Source organism: Bombina bombina, chromosome 4 (assembly GCF_027579735.1).
Source record: "Bombina bombina isolate aBomBom1 chromosome 4, aBomBom1.pri, whole genome shotgun sequence".
Taxonomy (NCBI): domain Eukaryota; kingdom Metazoa; phylum Chordata; class Amphibia; order Anura; family Bombinatoridae; genus Bombina; species Bombina bombina.
In genome coordinates, this window is record NC_069502.1 from 463,704,700 (window position 1) to 463,718,739 (window position 14,040).

General features: G+C 41.7%; 1 protein-coding gene across 1 annotated transcript in view; it reads right to left on the bottom strand.

Moving 5' to 3' along the window:
• CLCN2 (chloride voltage-gated channel 2) overlaps positions 1-14,040 on the bottom strand; it is a 385,429-nt gene that overhangs the window by 197,081 nt on the left and 174,308 nt on the right. The gene's annotated exons all lie outside the window — the stretch shown is intronic.

The following is a 14,040-nucleotide window of genomic DNA, read 5'->3' on the forward strand; positions in this document are numbered from 1 at the left end:
GGATATTCGCCTTCCCAACAGGAACTTGCAAGAGGACACCCACAGCAGAGCTGTCAATATAGCTCCTCCCCTAACTGCCACCCCCAGTCATTCAACCGAAGACAAGCAAGAAAAAGGAGAAACTATAGGGTGCAGTGGTGACTGTAGTTTAAAAATAAAAAACACCTGCCTTAAAGTGACAGGGCAGGCCGTGGACTGGATACACCACAAGAGAAAGAAATTTATCAGGTAAGCATAAATTTTGTTTTCTCTTGTAAGGTGTATCCAGTCCACGGGTTTATCCATTACTTGTGGGATACCAATACCAAAGCTTTAGGACACGGATGAAGGGAGGGACAAGGCAGGAACTTAAACGGAAGGCACCACTGCCTGCAAGACCTTTCTCCCAAAAATAGCCTCCGAGGAAGCAAAAGTATCAAATTTGTAGAATTTAGAAAAAGTATGAAGCGAAGACCAAGTCTGTACAAATCTGTTCAACAGAGGCCTCATTTTTAAAAGCCCATGTGGAAGCTACCGCTCTAGTGGAATGAGCTGTAATTCTTTCAGGAGGCTGCTGGCCAGCAGTCTCATAAGCTAAACGGATTATGCTTCTCAGCCAAAAAGAAAGAGAAGATGCCGAGGACTTTTGGCCTCTCCTCTGTCCAGAGTAGACAACAAACAATGCAGATGTTTGACGGAAATCCTTAGTAGCTTGTAAATAAAACTTTAAAGCATGAACCACGTCAAGATTGTGTAATAGACGTTCCTTCTTCGAAGAAGGATTAGGACACAGTGACGGAACAACAATCTCCTAATTGATATTCTTATTAGATACCACCTTAGGAAGAAACCCAGGTTTGGTACGCAAAACTATCTTATCTGCATGGAAGATCAGATAAGGGGAATCACACTGTAAGGCAGATAACTCTGAAACTCTTCAAGCCGAAGAGATAGCTACCAAAAACAGAACTTTCCAAGATAAAAGCTTGATATCTATGGAATGCAGAGGTTCAAACGGAACCCCTTGAAGAACTTTTAAGAACTAAATTTAAACTCCATGGCGGAGCAACAGGTTTAAACACAGGCGTGATTCTAACTAAAGCCTGACAAAACGCCTGAACGTCTGGAACATCCGCCAGACGCTTGTGCAAAAGAATAGACAGAGCAGAAATCTGTCCCTTTAAGGAACTAGCTGACAATCCCTTCTCCAATCCTTCTTGGAGAAAATATAATATCCTAGGAATCTTGACTTTACTCCATGAGTAACCCTTGGATTCACACCAATGAAGATATTTACACCATATCTTATGATAGATTTTCCTGGTGACAGGCTTTCGAGCCTGAATTAAGATATCAATGACCGACTCGGAGAAACCACGTTTTGATAAAATCAAGCGTTCAATCTCCAAGCAGTCAGCCACAGAGAAATTAGATTTGGATGTTTGAATGGACCTTGGAGTAGAAGGTCCTGTCTCAGCGGCAGAGTCCATGGTGGAAGGGATGACATGTCAACCAGATCTGCATACCAAGTCCTGCGTGGCCACGCAGGTGCTATCAAAATCACAGAAGCTCTTTCCTGCTTGATCTTGGCAATCAGACGAGGGAGGAGAGGAAATGGTGGGAACACATAAGCCAGGCTGAAGGACCAGGGCACTGCTAGAGCATCTATCAGCGTTGCCTGGGGATCCCTTGACCTGGACCCGTAACAGGGAAGCTTGGCGTTCTGACGAGACGCCATCAGATCCAGTTCTGGTTTGCCCCATAGTTGAATCAGCTGGGCAAATACCTCCGGATGGAGCTCCCACTCCCCCGGATGAAAAGTCTGCCGACTTAGAAAATCCGCCTCCCAGTTCTCTACTCCTGGGATATGGATAGCTGAGAGATGGCAAGAGTGAACCTCTGCCCATAGAATTATCTTTGAAACCTCCAACATTGCCAGGGGGCTTCTTGTTCCCCCCTGATGGTTGATATAGGCTACAGTCGTGATATTGTCCGACTGAAATCTGATGAACCTGACCGCAGCTAGCTGAGGCCAAGCCTGAAGAGCATTGAATATCGCTCTCAGTTCCAGAATGTTTATCGGAAGGAGGGCTTTCTCCTGAGTCCACGAACCCTGAGCCTTTAGGGAGTTCCAGACCGCGCCCCAGCCCAGAAGGCTGGCATCTGTCGTCATTATAGTCCACTCTGGCCTGCGGAAACTCATTTCCCTGGACAGATGGACCCGAGATAACCACCAGAGAAGAGAATCCCTGGTCTCTTGATCCAGATTTAGCAGAGGGGACAAATCTGTGTAGTCCCCATTCCACTGATTGAGCATGCAAAGTTGCAGTGGTCTGAGATGTAGGCGGGCAAACGGAACTATATCCATTGCCGCTACCATTAGGCCGATTACTTCCATACACTGAGCCACTGACGGCCGAGAAGTGGAATGAAGAGCACGGCAGGAAGTTAGAATCTTTGATAACCTGACCTCTGTTAGAAAAATTTTCATTTCTACTGAATCTATCAGTGTTCCTAGGAAGGAAACTCTTGTGAGAGGGGAGAGAGAACTCTTTTCTTCGTTCACCTTCCACCCGTGAGACCTCAGAAAGGCCAGAACAATGTCCGTATGATTGAAGGTAAAACTACACTAAGTCACCACATATCTCTTGATACTTTCTTTCTTGTCGAGAGTTGCAAGAGAATGACTGAGGGTGGCAGTTAGGGGAGGAGCTATATAGACAGCTCTGCTGTGGGTGTCCTCTTGCAACTTCCTGTTGGGAAGGAGAATATCCCACAAGTAATGGATGAACCCGTGGACTGGATACACCTTAGAAGAGAAAGAAGGATTTTTGCACTTGCTATGAGTGCCAGCACATAAAGCAGGAGCTTCTATAGGGTTGACAAGCTTTTGAAAAGGAGACCCTCCTATTATCAACTAACTTCCTCTAAGTAAGGGCTAGATCATAAGTGCTGGGCTAACTGTTGTGCGTGAGCAATATCGTATTACAAGCTGAAAGTAAGTCGCATTTTACACTCGTCGAGTTAGCGTGACAGAAAACCTTGCGTAAAGAGAAGTGCTCTAAAAAAAGTTGCACTAAACACAACATAAACACATTCAAAATTACAGTTACACTCATATAAACACTATCTGATAAAAAATATTCATATAAATATCTATACTATAATCGCGTTTGTAACACGTCCGTCGCCATTGGCAGTTGGGCACGCATCTTCAAAGGAATGTTGGCAGCGCATTTTGTTATATATCTTAATTATGTTTACACGCTTAGCATAGCCACACATGTGGGTACACTATAGAGGCTATTATTTCCATGTTTGGATAATTATGTCACAGTCTATTACTAATGAATTTGCACTGCCATTAATGTCATTGCATTTAGATGAACTGTTTGTATTTTAAATGTGAATCCTTTTGTTTTTTTACTGTTGATGTGGTGATTTTACTACTTAGATATCACTATGACAACCCTTTGGCGTTTTTTTTCTATTGGGGGAGGGACTTATCACGGTTTATAAGTTTGTTGTTTTTGCACTGTTGTTGGTCTGATGAAGGGGTGAACACCCTGAAACGTCACTAAGGAATAAAGTTTGGATACACTTGATAAGACCTGTGAGTGCTTCGTCTAATTAACTATATATATATATATATATATATATACACACACACAATTGTATGCAAAAGTTTAGGCACCACTGAAAATTTCCTTGATTTTCATTTATAAATAATTGGGTGTTTGGATCAGCAATTTCATTTTGATCTATCAAATAACTGGAGGAAACAGTAATATTTCAGTAGTGAAATTCGGTTTATTGGATTAACAGAAAATGTGCAATATGCATCAAAACGAAATTAGACAGGTGCATAAATTTGGGCACCCCAACAGAAATATTGCATCAATATTTAGTAGAGCCTCCTTTAGCAGAAATAACAGCCTCCAGACGCTTCCTATAGCCTGTTATGAGTGTCTGGATCGGGATGAAGGTATTTTGGACCATTCCTCCTTGCAAAACATCTCCAGTTCAGTTAGGTTTGATGGTTGCTGAGCATGGACAGCCCGCTTCAAATCACCCCACAGATTTTCAATGATATTCAGGTCTGGGAGAACATTGTACTTGTTCCTCTGCATAAATGCCAGAGTAGATTTTGAGCAGTGTTTTAGGTTGTTGTCTTGTTGAAATATCCAGCCCCGGCGTAACTTTAACTTTGTGACTGATTCCTCAACAATATTCTCAAGTATCTGCTGATATTGAGTGGAATCCATGCGACCCTCAACTTTAACAAGATTCCCAGTACCGGCACTGGCTACAGAGCCCCACAGCATGATGGAACATCCACCAAATTTGACTGTGGGTAGCAAGTGTTTGTCTTGGAACGCTGTGTTCTTTTGCCGCCATGCATAACGCCCCTTGTTATGTCCAAATAACTCAATCTTTGATTCATCAGTCCACAGCACCTTCTTCCAAAATGAAGCTGCCTTGTCCAAATGCGCGTTTCCATACCTCAAGCGACTCTGTTTGTGGCGTGTGAGCAGAAAAGGCTTCTTCCGCATCACTCTCCCATACAGCTTCAACTTGTGCAAAGTGTGCTGATTTGTTGAACGATGCACAGTGACACCATCTGCAGCAAGATGATGTTGTAGGTCTTTGGAGGTGGTCTGTGGGCTGTTTTTGACCGTTCTCACCAGCCTTTGCCTCTCCGATATTTTACTTGGCCTGCCACTTCTGGCCTTAACAAGAACTGTGCCTGTGGTCTTCCATTTCCTCACTATGTTCCTCACAGCGGACAATGACAGCTTAAATCTCTGCAATAGCTTTTTGTAGCCTTCCCCTAAACCATGTTGAACAATCTTTGTTTTCAGGTCATTTGAGAGTTGTTTTGACGCCCCCATGTTGCCACTCTTCAGAGGAGAGTCAAAGAGAACAACAACTTGCAATTGGCCACCTTAAATACCATTTCTCATGATTGGATGCATCTGTCTATGTTGTTCAAGGCTTAATGGGCTCACCAAACCAATTGTGTGTTCCAATTAATCAGTGCTAGGTAGTTACAGGTATTCAAATCAACATAATGACAAGGGTGCCCAAATTTATGCACCTGTCTAATTTCATTTTAATGCATATTGCACATTTTCTGTTAAACCTCATCTCACTACTGAAATAACCTTCAGTTATTTGATAGATCAAAATGAAATTGCTGATCCAAACACCCAATTATTTATAAATGAAAATCATGGAAATTGTCAGGGGTGCCTTAACTTTTGCATACAACTGTATATATGATAATGTTAATGTAAAATAGATATATATACACTATCTATATATCTATAGGAATAGCTATATAGATATAGATGTATATATAGATAGATAGTAATATATATTTACAATAAAAATAACATTTTCTGTATGTTATGTAAAATATTCATAACTTCTACCGGGTTAGTGTGTGAGCGATAAGTGTTTTTCTTCTGTGCTCTCCATTGAAGTCTATGGGGTGAATACATGAACGCGGTTGTGATACCGCAAAGTCCTTTGGTAAGTAAACTTTTTACTTTCAACTTGTAATACGTGCGCTGCCTGACACGTGCAAAAAGATTATGTGCGAGCAAAACCTTTAAATAGTGCATCACTTGTAATCTGGCCCTAAAGGTACAAGGAGGAAGAGAAAGTGCAGAATGAGAGCTAGACCAACAGAAAAATACCAGGCAGTGTGGTTCTGCATCTGCTAACTCTCAGAAGATGAAGAAAATAAATTACAAGTAAGTACAAAAAAAATAAAACACATTTTCTCTCATGTTCATTACATAAAGCACATAAAACAGGAGTTGATTCATTATTACTGGGTCAGTACCAGAACAATGCAAATCATTATAATGGAGTGTACAACAGTCTGGTAACACACAACGCTAGAATCAGTGCAAGAAAAAATATGTCATTAATGCATAAACAAAAACGGCAAGAATGTTCAACCAAATGTCTCATCTTAGGCAGAGAGATCTTGAAGAATACTCAAGTAAGTTGAAAGGGGAAGGATTCCATTCTGTTCCAATCAAAGCTCATAGAAAGAGACTGGCCAAAACTAGTGGTTCAGAAACCAGGCTACCAGTGTTAAGCCTTATAAGGCAGGGCAGAGAAAAGGAAGTTAATATAAAGGATCTGCACAGGAGACTGAGGAATGAGTCTGTACAAAGCTAAATGAGGCCTTCAATGAGAATCTAGATCCATCTAGAGAAACTTTCTATTTATACTGCAAATATTGTGACTAGTTGTCTGTATGATCTTGTTGCTGTCTGCCAGAGAGAAACAGCCTAAATCAGGGAGCTTGCACTGGAAATCTGTAAAAAGAGACTTGAGTTGTATGAAGCTGACACACACAGGACCAGAATGCAGAGGTGAGAGATGAGGGTCACCTTGTGCACACATGACAGTTTGTACTCGTATGCTGTCTGGTGAACAAACAACGGAAGTGCTACCTACCTGTGTAGTGCATAACTAATAATTATGGAGAGCAAGAGTTAATCTGGAGAGTGTATCCCAAAATGATCTCAGGGCCCAACTACAATGGAATGATGGTATGTAGGAGAATCTTGCTATCTGATAGAGGAGCCAAAGCCTGGTGTAACGTGCAACATGAGGGAGAGCTTGTGAAAAAGTATATCAGTTGTATAATCCTCAACTCAACCACATAGGAAGGGTAGGTGGGAAAACTGTACAAACTAATATTATAATTTGATGATACCCTGTACCAATGGGTGTGATAACTAACATTCTTATACCAGAGTCTAATACATACAGCAGTAATATCTGGTAAAGGACTTTACCATAATCCTCTGTAGAAGGCAAAATAGAAGTCTTGCAGTTCACATAAATTAACTGAGGGGTCAGGGAGATTCAGATGAGTAGACACAGTAAGTCCATTGTACTTCACCTAAATTGAATAAAGAGTGCTGTGTACCCAATCTGAAGAGAATCAATCCAGTTATATCAGAAATATAGGGGAACGTTTCCCAGAAAGCAACCTTCCCCTACCAAAAATGTAAAAAGCAAAGGGAGAGTGCAAGAGTAAGGGCATCTCCTGATCAATAGTCTCATTGCAGATTCTGCTTTCTCCATGTCGTGGCTTAATACTAGCCCCATGGTAATAAATCATTTCCTGCTTCATGTGCTGTCACAATGAACATGAGAAATATTAGGCTTTATATAAAACATTGAGTGGACTAGTAATTTTTACCCCCTAACTAGTAAATTAAAGTGATATGAACCAATATCAAGATCCACAGAAATAAGCAACATATTTGTAAAGTAAAATACAATTTGCATCTGAGTCATCTAAAAAATTATAGGAATACAGAAGGGATGGGGGGAACTGGCCAAGAATCAGCCATGGGGATAAAATTAAGTAATTAAAGGGACACTCAATCAAAATTAAACTTTCATTATTCAGATAGAGCATGCCATTTTAAACAGCGCTGCGGAATCTGTTGGCACTCTACAAATACCTGATAATAATAATAATAATAATAAATTTATTTCCATTAACTAAATGTGCACAGTCTTTTTATATTTAAACTTTTTGAGTCACCAGCTCCTACTTAGCATGTGCAATATAATAAGTGTGTATGCATTTGTGAATGGCTGATGGCTGTCACATGGTGCGTGTATGCATTTGTTATTGGCTGATGGCTGTCACATGGTACAGGGGGAGTGGAAAAAGACATAACTTTTAAAATTGTCAGAAAAAAAATCTACTACTCATTTGAAGTTAAGACTAAGGCCTCTATTTATCAAGCCGTCAACCGCAAATACGCTGGAATTCCGCAGCATATTTGTGGCGAGGCTGATTCGTCATAGTTATCAAGCCCTACAGACTGGCAAAAGTAGAATCTAGTGATGTAACATACGATCCGCCGGACTCAGTCCGACACAGATCGATGGTTACGTCACTCCAGATGTTCCGAACGCAAGTTCGGCACAATCTGACTACTTTTGGAAGTTATCAAAGAACAACCAGGTACGCTCGCCACTATTCCGGCCTAGCGTACCTGGTTTTCAATCCGCCACCCTGGAGGTGGCGGATCCCATAGGAATCAATGGGAATCTGACAGCAGCGAGAGTTCATGTTCGCTGCTGCCCGATATCCCATTGATTCCTATGGGAAGTGTCTCCACCTAACACCTAACATGTACCCCGAGTCTAAATACCCCTAATCTGCCCCCCCTACACCCCCGCCACCTACTTTATACTTATTAACCCCTAAACCGCTGCCCGACACCGCCGCCACCTACATTATACGTATTAACTCCTAAACCGCCGCTCCCGGACCCCGCCGCAACTAAATAAAATGTTTAACCCCTAAACCGCCGCTTCCGGACCCCGCCACAATTATAATAAATTTAATAACCCCTAAACCGCCGCTCCCGGACCCCGCCGCCACCTACATTATACCTATTAACCCCTAATTTGCTGCCCCCTATAGCGCCGCCACCTACATAAAGTTATTAACCCCTATCCTGACGATCCCGGACCCCGCCGCAAATAAATTAATTGTTTAACCCCTTAACCGCCGCTTCCGGAGCCCACCGCCACCTACATTACATTTATTAACCCCTAATCTGCCCCCCTACACCGCCGCCACCTACATTATATCTATTAACCCCTAAACCTAAGTCTAACCCTAATCCTTACACCCCCCTAACTTAAATATTATTTAAATTAATCTAAATAAATATTCCTATAATTAAATAAATGATTCCTATTTAAAACTAAATACTTACCTATAAAATAAACCCTAAGCTAGCTACAATATAACTAATAGTTACATTGTAGCTATTTTAGGGTTTATTTTTATTTTACAGGCAAGTTTCTATTTATTTTAGCTAGGTACAATAGCTATTAAATAGTTATTAACTATTTAATAGCTACTTAGTTAAAATAAATACAAATATACCTGTAAAATAAAACCTAACCTAAGTTACAATTACACCTAACACTTAACACTATACTACCATTAAATAAATTAAATTAATTAAATACAATTACCTACAATTAAATAAAAATAACTAAAATTAACAAAAGTACAAAAAAAACCTCTAAATTACAGAATTACACCTAATTTAAGCCCCCTAATAAAATAAAAAAATCCCCCCAAAATAATAAAATTCCCTACCCTATACTAAATTACAAATAGCCCTTAAAAGGGCTTTTTGCGGGGCATTGCCCCAAAGTAATTAGCTCTTTTACCTGTAAAAAAAGAAATACACCCCCCCAACATTAAAACCCACCACCCACACCCAACCTTACTCTAAAACCCACCCAACCCCCCCTTAAAAAAACCTAACACTAACCCCCTGAAGATCACCCTACCTTGAGCCGTCTTCACCCAGCCGGGCCTAAGTCCTCAACGAATCCGGGCGAAATGGTCCTCCAGATGGGCAGAAGTCTTCATCCAATCTGGCCAGAAGAGGTCCTCCAGATGGGCAGAAGTCTTCACCCAAGCCGCATCTTCTATCTTCTTCCATCTGACGAGGAGCGGCACCATCTTGAAGACATCCGACGCGGAGCATCCATCGATCCAGACGACTAAACAACGAATGACGGTTCCTTTAAATGACGTCATCCAAGATGGCGTCCCTTGAATTCCGATTGGCTGATAGGATTCTATCAGCCAATCGGAATTAAGGTAGGAAAAATCTGATTTTTCAATCAGCCAATAGGATTGACCTCGCATTCTATTGGCTGTTCCAATCAGCCAATAGAATGTGAGGTCAATCCGATTGGCTGATTTCATCAGCCAATCAGATTTTTCCAACCTTAATTCCGATTCGCTGATAGAATCCTATCAGCCAATCGGAATTCAAGGGACGTCATCTTGGATGATGTCATTTAAAGGAACCGTCATTCGTCGTTTAGTCGTCGGGATTACATTGTAGCTATTTTAGGGTTTATTTTTATTTTACAGGCAACTTTGTATTTATTTTAACTAGGTACAATAACTATTAAATAGTTATTAACTATTTAATAGCTACCTAGTTAAAATAAATACAAATATACCTGTAAAATAAAACCTAACCTAAGTTACAATTACACCTAACACTATCCTACCATTAAACAAATTAAATTAATTAAATACAATTACCTACAATTAAATAAAAATAACTACAATTAACTAAAGTACAAAAAACCCCTCTAAATTACAGAAAATAAAAAAGAATTACAAGAAGTTTAAACTAATTACACCTAATCTAAGTCCCCTAATAAAATACAAAATTCCTCCAAAATAATAAAATTCCCTACCCTATACTAAATTACAAATAGCCCTTAAAAGGGCCTTTTGCGGGGCATTGCCCCAAAGTAATCAGCTCTTTTACCTGTAAAAAAAAGAAATACACCCCCCAACATTAAAACCCACCACCCACACCCAACCTTACTCTAAAACCCACCCAAACCCCCCTTAAAAAAACCTAAACACTAACCCCCTGAAGATCACCCTACCTTGAGCCGTCTTCACCCACCCGGGCCTAAGTCCTCAACGAATCCGGGCCAAGTGGTCCTCCAGATGGGTAGAAGTCTTCATCCAATCCGGCCAGAAGAGGTCCTCCAGATGGGCAGAAATCTTCATCCAAGCGGCATCTTCTGTCTACTTCCATCCGACGAGGAGCGGCACCATCTTGAAGACATCCGACGCGGAGCATCCATCGATCCAGACGACTAAACAACGAATGACGGTTCCTTTAAATGACGTCATCCAATCAGCCTATCGAAATTAAGGTAGGAAAAATCCGAAATCAGCCAATAGGATTGACCTCGCATTCTATTGGCTGTTCCAATCAGCCAATAGAATGCGAGGTCAATCCGATTGGCTGATTTCCTATCAGCCAATCGGAATTCAAGGGACGCCATCTTGGATGACGACATTTAAAGAAACCACCATTCGTCGTTTAGTCGTCGGGATCGATGGATGCTCCACACCGGATGTCTTCAAGATGGTGCCGCTCCTCATCAGATGGATGAAGATAGAAGATGCCGCTTGGATGAAGACTTCTGCCCATCTGGAGGACCTCTTCTGGCCGGATTGGATGAAGACTTCTGCCCATCTGGAGGACCACTTTGCCCGGATTCGTTGAGGACTTAGGTCCGGCTGGGTGAAGACGGCTCAAGGGGGGGATTTTTTATTTTATTAGGGGGCTTAGATTTGGTGTAATTAGTTTAAACTTCTTGTAATTCTTTTTTATTTTCTGTAATTTAGAGGGGGGTTTTCTACTTTAGTTAATTTTAGTTATTTTTATTTAATTGTAGGTAATTGTATTTAATTAATTTAATTTATTTAATGGTAGTATAGTGTTAGGTGTAATTTTACAGGTATATTTGTATTTATTTTAACTAGGTAGCTATTAAATAGTTAATAACTATTTAATAGCTATTGTACCTAGTTAAAATAAATACAAAGTTGCCTGTAAAAGTAAAATAAACCCTAAAAACAGAATTTATGTTTACCTGATAAATTACTTTCTCCAACGGTGTGTCCGGTCCACGGCGTCATCCTTACTTGTGGGATATTCTCTTCCCCAACAGGAAATGGCAAAGAGCCCAGCAAAGCTGGTCACATGATCCCTCCTAGGCTCCGCCTACCCCAGTCATTCGACCGACGTTAAGGAGGAATATTTGCATAGGAGAAACCATATGATACCGTGGTGACTGTAGTTAAAGAAAATAAATTATCAGACCTGATTAAAAAACCAGGGCGGGCCGTGGACCGGACACACCGTTGGAGAAAGTAATTTATCAGGTAAACATAAATTCTGTTTTCTCCAACATAGGTGTGTCCGGTCCACGGCGTCATCCTTACTTGTGGGAACCAATACCAAAGCTTTAGGACACGGATGATGGGAGGGAGCAAATCAGGTCACCTAGATGGAAGGCACCACGGCTTGCAAAACCTTTCTCCCAAAAATAGCCTCAGAAGAAGCAAAAGTATCAAACTTGTAAAATTTGGTAAAAGTGTGCAGTGAAGACCAAGTCGCTGCCCTACATATCTGATCAACAGAAGCCTCGTTCTTGAAGGCCCATGTGGAAGCCACAGCCCTAGTGGAATGAGCTGTGATTCTTTCGGGAGGCTGCCGTCCGGCAGTCTCGTAAGCCAATCTGATGATGCTTTTAATCCAAAAAGAGAGAGAGGTAGAAGTTGCTTTTTGACCTCTCCTTTTACCGGAATAAACAACAAACAAGGAAGATGTTTGTCTAAAATCCTTTGTAGCATCTAAATAGAATTTTAGAGCGCGAACAACATCCAAATTGTGCAACAAACGTTCCTTCTTCGAAACTGGTTTCGGACACAGAGAAGGTACGATAATCTCCTGGTTAATGTTTTTGTTAGAAACAACTTTTGGAAGAAAACCAGGTTTAGTACGTAAAACCACCTTATCTGCATGGAACACCAGATAAGGAGGAGAACACTACAGAGCAGATAATTCTGAAACTCTTCTAGCAGAAGAAATTGCAACCAAAAACAAAACTTTCCAAGATAATAACATAATATCAACGGAATGTAAGGGTTCAAACGGAACCCCCTGAAAAACTGAAAGAACTAAGTTGAGACTCCAAGGAGGAGTCAAAGGTTTGTAAACAGGCTTGATTCTAACCAGAGCCTGAACAAAGGCTTGAACATCTGGCACAGCTGCCAGCTTTTTGTGAAGTAACACAGACAAGGCAGAAATCTGTCCCTTCAGGGAACTTGCAGATAATCCTTTTTCCAATCCTTCTTGAAGGAAGGATAGAATCTTAGGAATCTTAACCTTGTCCCAAGGGAATCCTTTAGATTCACACCAACAGATATATTTTTTCCAAATTTTGTGGTAAATCTTTCTAGTTACAGGCTTTCTGGCCTGAACAAGAGTATCGATAACAGAATCTGAGAACCCTCGCTTCGATAAGATCAAGCGTTCAATCTCCAAGCAGTCAGCTGGAGTGAGACCAGATTCGGATGTTCGAACGGACCTTGAACAAGAAGGTCTCGTCTCAAAGGTAGCTTCCATGGTGGAGCCGATGACATATTCACCAGATCTGCATACCAAGTCCTGCGTGGCCACGCAGGAGCTATCAAGATCACCGACGCCCTTTCCTGATTGATCCTGGCTACCAGCCTGGGGATGAGAGGAAACGGCGGGAATACATAAGCTAGTTTGAAGGTCCAAGGTGCTACTAGTGCATCCACTAGAGCCGCCTTGGGATCCCTGGATCTGGACCCGTAGCAAGGAACTTTGAAGTTCTGACGAGAGGCCATCAGATCCATGTCTGGAATGCCCCACAGTTGAGTGACTTGGGCAAAGATTTCCGGATGGAGTTCCCACTCCCCCGGATGCAATGTCTGACGACTCAGAAAATCCGCTTCCCAATTTTCCACTCCTGGGATGTGGATAGCAGACAGGTGGCAGGAGTGAGACTCCGCCCATAGAATGATTTTGGTCACTTCTTCCATCGCCAGGGAACTCCTTGTTCCCCCCTGATGGTTGATGTACGCAACAGTTGTCATGTTGTCTGATTGAAACCATATGAACTTGGCCCTCGCTAGCTGAGGCCAAGCCTTGAGAGCATTGAATATCGCTCTCAGTTCCAGAATATTTATCGGTAGAAGAGATTCTTCCCGAGACCAAAGACCCTGAGCTTTCAGGGATCCCCAGACCGCGCCCCAGCCCATCAGACTGGCGTCGGTCGTGACAATGACCCACTCTGGTCTGCGGAAGGTCATCCCTTGTGACAGGTTGTCCAGGGACAGCCACCAACGGAGTGAGTCTCTGGTCCTCTGATTTACTTGTATCCTCGGAGACAAGTTTGTATAGTCCCCATTCCACTGACTGAGCATGCACAGTTGTAATGGTCTTAGATGAATGCGCGCAAAAGGAACTATGTCCATTGCCGCTACCATCAAACCTATCACTTCCATGCACTGCGCTATGGAAGGAAGAGGAACGGAATGAAGTATCCGACAAGAGTCTAGAAGTTTTGTTTTTCTGGCCTCTGTCAGAAAAATCCTCATTTCTAAGGAGTCTATTATTGTCCCCAAGA